Source organism: Oncorhynchus kisutch, linkage group LG18 (assembly GCF_002021735.2).
Source record: "Oncorhynchus kisutch isolate 150728-3 linkage group LG18, Okis_V2, whole genome shotgun sequence".
Classification (NCBI taxonomy): Eukaryota; Metazoa; Chordata; class Actinopteri; order Salmoniformes; family Salmonidae; genus Oncorhynchus; species Oncorhynchus kisutch.
Window position 1 is genome coordinate 23,377,109 of NC_034191.2, and position 10,474 is coordinate 23,387,582.

At 41.0% G+C, this 10,474-nt stretch overlaps 1 protein-coding gene across 7 annotated transcripts in view; it reads left to right on the forward strand.

Annotated features, from left to right (window-relative positions):
- Nucleotides 1–10,474, forward strand: part of LOC109909216 (galactosylgalactosylxylosylprotein 3-beta-glucuronosyltransferase 1) — a 109,218-nt gene that overhangs the window by 82,120 nt on the left and 16,624 nt on the right. For 2 of the 7 annotated variants that reach the window (XR_004203940.1, XM_020508263.2), the window contains exon 3: nt 10,005–10,186. The exons of 1 other annotated variant lie outside the window; for it this stretch is intronic. The gene's annotated coding sequence lies outside the window, so the exon portion shown is untranslated. Of the gene's footprint in view, nt 1–8,550; nt 10,187–10,474 lie in introns of those variants that run through there. 4 more of the 7 variants (XR_002257740.2, XM_020508264.2, XM_031795573.1 and 1 more) reach the window with 3 other exon arrangements.

The following is a 10,474-nucleotide window of genomic DNA, read 5'->3' on the forward strand; positions in this document are numbered from 1 at the left end:
CCACATGTCTGGTTCATCCTTGGGAGCAATTTCCAAACGCCGGAAGGTACCACGTTCATCTGTACAAACAATAGTACACAAGTATAAACACCATGGGACCATGCAGCCGTCATACCGCTCAGAAAGGAGACGCGTTCTGTCTTCTAGAGATGAACGTACTTTGGTGCGAAAAGTGCAAATCAATACCAGAACAACAGCAAAGGACCTTGTGAAGATGCTGGAGGAAACAGGTACAAAAGTATCTATATCCACAGTAAAACGAGTCCTATATCGACATAACCTGAAAGGCCGCTCAGCAAAGAAGAAGCCACTGCTCCAAAACCGCTATAAAATAGCCAGATTACGGTTTGCAACTACACATGGGGAGAAAGATTGTACTTTTTGAAGAAATGTCCTCTGGTCTGATGAAACAAAAATATAACTGTTTGGCCATAATGACCATCGTTATGTTTGGAGGAATAAGGGGGACGCTTGCAAGCCAAAGAACACCATCCCAACCATGAAGCAAGGGAGTGGCAGAATCATGTTGTGGGGGTGCTTTGCTGCAGGAGGGACTGGTGCACTTCACAAAATAGATGGCATCATGAGGCAGGAAAATTATGTGGATATATTGAAGCAACATCTCAAGACATCAGTTAAAGCTTGGTCGCAAATGGGTCTTCCAAATGCCCAGTGACCCCAAGCATACTTCCAAAGTTGTGGCAAAATGGCTTAAGGACAACAAAGTCAAGGTATTGGAGTGGCCATTACAAAGCCTTGACCTCAAACCTATAGAAAATGTGTGGGCAGAACTGAAAAAGCGTGTGCGAGCGATGAGTCCTACAAACCTGACTCAGTTACACCAGCTCTGTCAGGAGGAATGGGACAAAATTCACCCAACTTATTGTGGAAAGCTTGTGGAAGGCTACCCAAAACTTTTGACCCAGGTTTAAAAAATGTAAAGGCAATGCTACCAAATACTAATTGAGTGTATGTAAACTTCTGACCCACTGGGAATGTGATGAAATTATTCTGACATTTCACATTCTTAAAATAAAGTGGTGATTCTAACTGACCTAAAACAGGGAATTTTTTATTAGGATTGAATTTCAGGAATTGTGAAAAACTGAGTTTAAATGTATTTGGCTAAGGTGTATGTAAACTTACGACTTCAATTGTATGTACAGTAAACAGAAGGTAAATAGAACTTGGTGTTTTTCTGTTCCTTATATTTACTGTAGCTCATTATGTTACAGTATTTCTTTGTATGGAGTGCCTAGATGAAGTTATAACACAAACCCTCATGCTAGTACTGTATGTGCACCCACATGAGCACATGAATGGACACACACACACACAGAAAACTATGCTCGTTCTTGACTTATGGAACCTATTATTTACAGGAGTTTAATCTATTTTTCATACAGTATATGGCCCATCTTGGTTTTCTATAGCTGTATTAATTCTGTCTTCTTCTCTGAATCCAATACAAGCACAATAGAGAACACAATGAAAAGTAGAGACTGTAGAAACCACTCAGCCAGGCTGTCCATTCTTGGTCCTTTCTAAAGCAATTAAGGCCGTGTGAATCAATACCTCACAAATCCAGAATTAACATTTAATGACACCTGCAGGCGAAGTACTTTTTTGGTCTGTGACAGGAACATCGATAATGACCTATTGCAGCCCCTCTATTAGAAAGTCCCTAAGACGTCATTGAAAACTGTTCCGAATCCTGGCCATTTGGTAGGAGACCAATACATTAATAAGTAGGAGTGAATGATTGGACAGACAAGGACATAATAATACCTCCTCTGTGGCTCTCCAACTGACTAGAGACTACATCAAAATGATGCCCTGGTGAAGTGACTTGGAAAATATGGTATTATTATTCGTATCCCAGAAATACCAAATGGGAGCCAATGGGATGGGAGCAGATGGGAGCCAACGGGAAAAGTCTGAGGAAGGCTCAATTACAAACATGGAATGTTGCCACTTTAGTAACCCTAGTAACAGGAGTCTATAGTAACCCTCCAATAGGCAACAGGAGTCTACAGTAACTCTCCAAAAGGCAACAGGAGTGTCTGCCATAATGGCTTCATCTACCCTGTCCTTGCAGATACGTAAGAATTAGTCATTGAGGGAGGGGAGGGAAGGGTGCTGTTCCATTTAGGATATAAATCAAATCAAAGTTTACTGGTCATGTAATGTTTGTTATTAGCTCCTACCAATGCAGTAAAATGTCTCACAGGTCCGCAATAATCAATAAAAACAACAAAAAAACAGAAAGATCAACAAGAAATGTCGAAACATATCTAATTATCAACCCAAATAATACTGTAACAGTAATCCAAATGCAATCTATAAGTACGTACACAGGATTAATCTACACAAGATATACTAGGAATGATATGTACACAGTAGATATATTAGTAAGCTATGTCAAGAATCCAGTATATAAATACATATGTAGTGTGTATAAGCAGTGTAACTAAAATGCAATGAACAGTAGTAGAAATATTAGAATGAGCTATGTTGAGAGCACACTACATAATAACACAGTACAAAACGGATAGAATTGTATGAAATTTGCTTCCGGGCCTAAATCCAAAATATAAATAATATACATGTTGAGAATGATTTGTATAGACAGTATGGACAGTATGTGAATAGAAAAGGTGTGTATAGCAGTAGTTACATAGGATGAGCCATGACGAGAATACAGTATATACTGTACATTCAAAGTGGGTAAAACAGCATGTAAAAAATGTGATTGACCAGTGGTGTACATGACTATGTACATAGGGCAGCGGTCTCCAAGGTGTAGGGTAGAGTACCGGGTTTTAGTCAGCTAGTGACAGTGTCTGAGGTCCAGGGCAGGGTACTGGGCAGAGGCCAGCTAGTGATGACTGTTTAACAGTCTGATGCCAGTGGCATGTATTCATGGATGCAAAGGGAAGCCAGGCTTCCCCCCAAAAATGTGCAAAAAAAAATAAAAAAATCTAAAAATATATATTTCTTCTCGCTTTCATCATTTTACTACAATTCTTAAGAGGCTGAATGTATCTCACAGGAAAAAGCATCCTACGCCCCTACAAAATTAGCCAATCAGTGTTGAGCTAAACTGAGCAAGCTCAACTGTGAATGGTCCTGGCGCACCCAAAAAAAGTTTTGATTTGGCGTCACTCCTATCAAATCCCATTGAAAGCGTACGTCATTGACAGAAAAACTTGAATTGTTGCATCTGATTGTTGTTGTTGTCCTCTGGTGGCTACCAGCCAGCTAGCCAAAATTGTCCCTTTCCTAAATTAGCCATGAATGGAGATAGGTATTTGGACTTGTGGTTTTATGTAAATCTCTGTACCTGCCAATGATTATAACGGCGATTCTGATCCAACCATTAATTCATACATTGTTGTGCCCCTGGCCTGAGAGGATGGAAGTTCAATATCTGGCTAGATGTAGAGCCAGAAGGCTAATGTTAACTAGCTAACGTTGCCCATGAATGGAAGTTAGGCTAGCGAGCAAGCATTTTAGCCAGGTATCCTAGGACAACAAAAAAATAAAAGCGTGTACTGTATGACAGAGTGATAGACCGTTTTGTCAACATGAAAGAGAGGAGGATGGCATTGCTGTTTCTCAACAAGTATGTTGAGTTAAGATGTTCTTCTACTTGCACGAACGTGCACACACACGCACAGAAATCAGAACCATCCATGGACAGACTACTATTTAGTCTGCCTGGTATTGATCTGGGAATACTATTTAGTCTGCCTGGTATTGAGCTGGGACTACTATTTAGTCTGCCTTATATTAGGCTTGGACTACTATTTAGTCTGCCTGGTATTGAGCTGGGACTACTATTTAGTCTGCCTGGTATTAAGCTGGGACTACCATTTAGTCTACCTGGTATTAAGCTGGGACTACCATTTAGTCTTCCTGGTATTGAGCTCAGAAATTGGCATTGAGAGACATGCCGAGATTAGACTCCAGAGTTTTCACGTTTCTCATATCAACAGATGGGAATTTGGGAATGTTCTGACATGATTTTTCTAAGGATTTCTTGATGATTAAGACCATAGCTTCATCATATTCAATTGAGATGTATAACATAAGACTGTAGAGAGAAGATGAAGGCTGACAAGGACACATCTGTTTTCTAGTTGTCTTTGAAAAATAAAAAATGGAGTGCAATGTCCAGATTCTGTTCATCTTATTCTGGTCCATCACAATGTGTTGAGCTGTGGAAAGGGAAGGTGTTCTTGCAGCTCTCCCATTGAGAAACATATACCCTACATCACTGTGTTTTGTGAGCATGGATTCAGTGACAATAGCAGCAAGCATGGATCTTTTCTTTCTTCTTCAATACATTGAAGTATTATCCATCAGTTCCACTTCTAGTCAGTCCATTCAAAATAGTGTTCATGATTGTCATCCTTCCATCTGATTGGTCTGAATTCTCAGAGGACATTATTCAATTTGAGGAGAGATTGTTTAGAAATCTTGTGCACATCGAGCATATACACCCCTAAGCATATACACCCCCTACCATATAAAGCCCCTACCAAGAATACACACACACCGTACCAAGCATATACACACCCCTACCAAGCATATACACGCCCCCTACCAAGCACATACACACCCTACCAAACATATACACCCCCTACCAAGCATATACACACCCTACCAAACATATACACCCCCTACGAAGCATATACACACCCTACCATATACACTCCCTACCATAAACACTCCCTATCAAGCTTATACACACTAGAGGTCGATCGATTAATCAGAATGGCCGATTAATTAGGGTCGATTTCAAGATTTCATAACAATCGGAAATCAGTATTTTTGGAAGCCGATTTGCCGATGAAAAAATATATATATATATTATACCTTTATTTAACTAGGCAAGTGAGTTAAGAAGGTGGGTTAACTGCCTCGTACAGGGGCAGAACGACAGATTTTCACCTTGTCAGCTCGGGGGACCCAATCGTGCAACCTTACAGTTAACTTGTCCTACGCAATAACAACCTGCCTCTCTCTCGTTGCACTCCACTAGGAGACTGCCTGTTACGCGAATGCAGTAAGCCAAGGTAAGTTGCTAGCTAGCATTAAACTTATCTTATAAAAAACAATCAATGATAATCACTAGTTTTTATTTTTTTAACCTTTATTTAACTAGGCAAGTCAGTTAAGAACAAATTCTTATTTTCAATGATGGCCTAGGAACAGTGGGTTAACTGCCCGTTCAGTGGCAGAACGACTACACATGGTCGATGATATTACTAGATATTATCTAGCATATCCTGCGTTGCATATAATCTGACTAAGCATACAAGTATCAAAGTATCTGACTGAGCGGTGGTAGGCAGAAGCAGGCGTGTAAACATTCATTCAAACAGCACTTTCGTGCGTTTTGCCAGCAGCACTTTGTTGTGCGTCAAGCATTGCGCTGTTTATGACTTCAAGCCTATCAACTCCCGAGATGAGGCTGTTGTAACTGAAGTGAAATGGCTAGCTAGTTAGCACGTGCTAATAGAGTTTCAAACGTCACTCGCTCTGAGCCTTCTAGTGGTTGTTCCCCTTGCTCTGCATGGGTAACGCTGCTTCGATGGTGGCTGTTGTCGTTGTGTTGCTGGTTCGAGCCCAGGGAGGAGCGAGGAGAGGGACGGAAGCTATAGTGTTACACTGGCAATACTAAAGTGCCTATAAGAACATCCAATAGTCAAAGGTTAATGAAATACAAATGGTATAGAGAGAAATAGTCCTATAATTCCTATAATAACTACAACCTAAAACTTCTTACCTGGGAATATTGAAGACTCATGTTAAAAGGAACCACCAGCTTTCATATTTTCTCATGTTCTGAGCAAGGAACTGAAACGTTAGCTTTCTTACATAGCACATATTGCACTTTTCCTTTCTTCTCCAACACTTTGTTTTTGCATTATTTAAACCAAATTGAACATGTTTCATTATTTACTTGAGGCTAAATTGATTGTATTGATGTATTATATTAAGTTAAAATAAGTATTCATTCACTATTGTTGTAATTGTCATTATTACAAATAAAATAAAATAAAAATTGGTATCGGCCTTTTTGGTCCTCCAATAATCTGTATCGGTATCAGCGTTGAAAAATCATAATCGGTCGACCTCTAATACACACCCTATCATATACACACCCTACAAAGAAAATACACACCCTACCATATACACACCCTACCACATACACTCCCTACCAAGCATATACACCCCCTACCATAAACAACCTGTTCTTTGCATTAACACCCTACCAAGCATATACACCCCTTACAATATACACACCCTACGAAGCATATGCACCCCTACCAAGCATATAGACCCACTACCAAGCATATAGACCCACTACCAAGCATGTACACACCCAACCAAGAACATACACTCCCTACCATATACACCCCCTACCATATACACACCCTACCAAGAAAATACACTCCCTATCAAGCATACACACAACCTACCATATACACACCCTACCAAGAAAGTACACTCCCTACCATATACACACCCCTACCATATACACCTTCTACCAAGCATATACACACCCTACCATATACAATCCCTACCTTATACACTCCCTATCAAGCATATACACCTCCTACCATATACACACTCTACCATATACACACCCTACCAAGAAAATACACTCCCTATTATATACACACCCTACCAAGCATACACCCCCCCTACCATATATACCTTTCACCAAGCATACACACCCCCTACCATATATACCTTCTACCAAGCATATACACCCCCTACCATATACACTCCATATCAAGCATATACACTCCCTACCATATACACCCCCAACCAAGCACATACACCCCCCCACCAAGCACATACACTCCCTACAAGGCACATGCACCCTCTACCAAGCATATACACCCTCTACCAAGCACATACACCCTCTACAAAGCATATATACCCTCTACCAAGTATATACACCCTCTAGAAAGCATATATACCCTCTACTAAGTATATACACCCTCTACCAAGCATATACACACCCTACCATATACACACCCTACCAAGAAAATACACTCCCTATCATATACACAACCTTCCAAGCATATACACCCCCCTACCAAGCATATACACCCCTTACCAAGCATATACACTCCCTACCAAGCATATACAAACCCTTCCAAACATATATACCTCCTACCATATACACTCGCTATCAAGCATATACACTCCCTACCATATACACACCCCCTACCAAGCACACACTCTACCATTTACACTCCCTACCATATACACTCCCTACAAAGGACTATCCCTACCATATACACTCCCTATCAAGCATATACAGTGCCTTGCGAAAGTATTCGGCCCCCTTGAACTTTGCGACCTTTTGCCACATTTCAGGCTTCAAACATAAAGATATAAAACTGTATTTTTTTGTGAAGAATCAACAACAAGTGGGACACAATCATGAAGTGGAACGACATTTATTGGATATTTCTAACTTTTTTAACAAATCAAAAACTGAAAAATTGGGCGTGCAAAATTATTCAGCCCCCTTAAGTTAATACTTTGTAGCGCCACCTTTTGCTGCGATTACAGCTGTAAGTTGCTTGGGGTATGTCTCTATCAGTTTTGTACATCGAGAGACTGAAATTATTTCCCATTCCTCCTTGCAAAACAGCTCGAGCTCAGTGAGGTTGGATGGAGAGCATTTGTGAACAGCAGTTTTCAGTTCTTTCCACAGATTCTCGATTGGATTCAGGTCTGGACTTTGACTTGGCACTTCTAACACCTGGATATGTTTATTTTTGAACCATTCCATTGTAGATTTTGCTTTATGTTTTGGATCATTGTCTTGTTGGAAGACAAATCTCCGTCCCAGTCTCAGGTCTTTTGCAGACTCCATCAGGTTTTCTTCCAGAATGGTCCTGTATTTGGCTCCATCCATCTTCCCATCAATTTTAACCATCTTCCCTGTCCCTGCTGAAGAAAAGCAGGCCCAAACCATGATGCTGCCACCACCATGTTTGACAGTGGGGATGGTGTGTTCAGGGTGATAGGCTGTGTTGCTTTTACGCCAAACATAACGTTTTGCATTGTTGCCAAAAAGTTCAATTTTGGTTTCATCTGACCAGAGCACCTTCTTCCACATGTTTGGTGTGTCTCCCAGGTGGCTTGTGGCAAACTTTAAACAACACTTTTTATGGATATCTTTAAGAAATGGCTTTCTTCTTGCCACTCTTCCATAAAGGCCAGATTTGTGCAATATACAACTGATTGTTGTCCTATGGACAGAGTCTCCCACCTCAGCTGTAGATCTCTGCAGCTTATCCAGAGTGATCATGGGCCTCTTGGCTGCATCTCTGATCAGTCTTCTCCTTGTATGAGCTGAAAGTTTAGAGGGACGGCCAGGTCTTGGTAGATTTGCAGTGGTCTGATACTCCTTCCATTTCAATATTATCGCTTGCACAGTGCTCCTTGGGATGTTTAAAGCTTGGGAAATCTTTTTGTATCCAAATCCGGCTTTAAACTTCTTCACAACAGTATATCGGACCTGCCTGGTGTGTTCCTTGTTCTTCATGATGCTCTCTGCGCTTTTAACGGACCTCTGAGACTATCACAGTGCAGGTGCATTTATACGGAGACTTGATTACACACAGGTGGATTGTATTTATCATCATTAGTCATTTAGGTCAACATTGGATCATTCAGAGATCCTCACTGAACTTCTGGAGAGAGTTTGCTGCACTGAAAGTAAAGGGGCTGAATCATTTTGCACGCCCAATTTTTCAGTTTTTGATTTGTTAAAGAAGTTTGAAATATCCAATAAATGTCGTTCCACTTCATGATTGTGTCCCACTTGTTGTTGATTCTTCACAAAAAAATACAGTTTTATGTCTTTATGTTTGAAGCCTGAAATGTGGCAAAAGGTCGCAAAGTTCAAGGGGGCCGAATACTTTCGCAAGGCACTGTACACTCCCTACCAAGCATATACACACCCGACCATATACTCACCCTATCAAGCATATACACCCCCTACCATATATACTCCCTACCAAGCAAATACCCTCCCTACCAAATTACCAGGTCAGAGGCTATTTGCATTCATACGATGCCTTAATAAGACTGGGCCCCTGCTGTTCTCTCTAAAAATAAAATAAACATCTTTGCAGTTCATTTGATCTTCCATCACAAACGTCTAAAAATATACACCCAGTCGCATCTGCAGCCGACCAATATTTGAGCTGCAGCCTACACAGACAACCTGGCTCAGTTTAGCGTTCCATGGCATTCATTAATTCATTTGTCATTCATTCATTCCCATGATTTTGGATGAGAGAGGATGCTAATTGTTTCATAACATCACCATCTCCATCCACAGCACCAGACTCTTATCAAGTGACAAGGCTGTATGCGTTTCTCCCAGTCTCCACATCTTAGGGAGAAATGGAAACAACCTGTCACTGCCACATATACCTCCTGTAAACAGGACCCACTGGGCACAGACATCAGTTCAATGTTTAGTTTTGATTTACATTTGATTGAGTTGTCAAGTAACCTGAATTCAACATGAAATCAATAAAAAAATGTCACCATGTCATTGGATTTAGGTTAAAATGCCCTTTTGTTGATGACTTTTTACAAATCCAATACGTTTTCCATGTTGACTCAATGTCATCACATCGATTTTTTTGGGGTTGAAATGACATGGAAACAACGTTCATTCAACCCATTTTTGGCAAGTGGAGAATGACGTTGATTGGAGTTCTGTACTATAGTCCTTTGCTGCGCCTGCTCTTGAACAGTAGTTCTGTGATGGTTGAGACAGGGATATTACATTGTGGATGCACATGCAGCTGAGGTAGATTGATTGGCAACCTTGTCAGTAAAGTTATTGATGCCTAGATAGAGTTGGTCTGAATGGCATCCTAATGTGACTGATGTCATGTCTTCCTATAACGTGACTGACGGATGACGTCATGCGGTGACTAAGCCCTGGCCAGTTGTCTTCCATCCAGGTCCCAGGGTGGTGTTTCCTGGCTGTATGAGGAGGAGGCATGGCTTGCTGAGATGTCGTGGACGATCACATCACTCTGCTCGACGTGCTGCTGCTGCTGTGCGGGCCTGGCTCCTCCAGCTGCACCACTGCATCACTGATGGTGCCATGATCCAGCTCTAACTGTGGGTGAGGAATCATAGTAATTTACCATAATCATCAACATGTTCAGTACAATACATTACAGCCATTGTTGTTATATGGCCATAGGTCTGTTCATGACAGGCTTTAATGAAAGCAAAATACCAGTCTCACCGCATAGATTCCTTCCACAGCACAAACACATTGATCCATCAGTCTAACCAAACACTGATATTCCAAGGCAATGAAATGTGCATATGCAAAAAGTATTAAATCATTTGTTCCAGATAGTGCCTGTCTGTATACCACAGGAGTCGGGTGGCACCTTAATTGTGG